At 36.5% G+C, this 1,115-nt stretch overlaps 1 pseudogene; it reads left to right on the top strand.

Moving 5' to 3' along the window:
- The first annotated feature begins 229 nt into the window (after window positions 1–229).
- Window positions 230–750, top strand: LOC149169693 (polyadenylate-binding protein 4-like; annotated as a pseudogene).
- Window positions 751–1,115: the final 365 nt, after the last annotated feature.

The following is a 1,115-nucleotide window of genomic DNA, read 5'->3' as shown; positions in this document are numbered from 1 at the left end:
CCAAAATAGTTTGTACATTTCATGTATTTATATGTAACATATTTTTATTAATGAAAAGTGTACTTATCTAATATTATTTTGGTAACATGGTAGGTTTGGGCCTAGTCCCTCATGGGAGGGCATAGGGACATGGGAAGGGTAATTTTCCTATAGAGAATTTTGTGATTGTTTGTTTGTTTGTCCATTGTTTTAAAGAGAAATTCCACCAGTGAAGAGTCGAAAATAGGAAATGGTGCTTGTTGGATTTGCAGGTGGTGTAGCACCCATAGGACAACAACTACAACAATAGCTACCACAATAATAGATGCTACCTCATGGTAATTGCCTATATTGTTATCTGCTTGGAAGAAATGTCAATGAAACTCCTTTATCTAGAATTGCAAGAGGGATACATCCTTTACCAATAGACATGGGAAGCCTTCCTTTACATGTAGCTAAGACAACCATTTCACAACCTATACCAATTCGAGCTTTGGCCTTAACTCTTCCAAATGCAACTCTGGAACCAATTAACGATGCTTAGAGAAAGCTCGTATCCTTTAGTGGATCAATTGGAACAAGATCATGTGGCCAAAATTATTGGTATGCTTTTGGGACCAAGTTGAGGTTCTTCATTTTTTAGAGTTTCCTAAAGCCTTGATGGCTAAACTTCCAAAAGTGATGGACATTCTACAGAATGTGGCACAAGTTCAATCAAATCCATTTAATGAGCTTGTAGAGTTATCTTTGAATGAGACACTTGTGTTGTAATGTCATGTCTCTCAAGGTTCTATATTTTTTTGCTACTAGTATAATAGGGTTTCCAAAGTCAACTAGGGAGCTTAGACTAATTGAGTTCCTTGATTTGAGTGCTTACTAGGAATTGATAGAAATTCCTAAGAGCATTGGTAATCTTTCAATTCTTCAATTTTTTAATCTTACATTTTGTGTGTAGATGAAACCTTTTCCCAATACAATAAGAGGGCTTAAAGAGTTAAATCACCTGACATAAAGATGGTGTTGTTGGATGGTGGCCAATTCACATGATATTAGTCGACTCAATTCATTGAATTGATTGGTCTTGCCCATAATTTTGGGTCCTGCAAGGGACGCTAGTGTAGGTGATCTCATGAACC

This window comes from Pinus tabuliformis, chromosome 4_2 (genome assembly GCF_031772625.1).
Source record: "Pinus tabuliformis cultivar Carrire ecotype Pingquan chromosome 4_2, CPIR1, whole genome shotgun sequence".
NCBI lineage: Eukaryota > Viridiplantae > Streptophyta > Pinopsida > Pinales > Pinaceae > Pinus > Pinus tabuliformis.
This window is presented reverse-complemented; position numbering and strand designations above follow the sequence as displayed.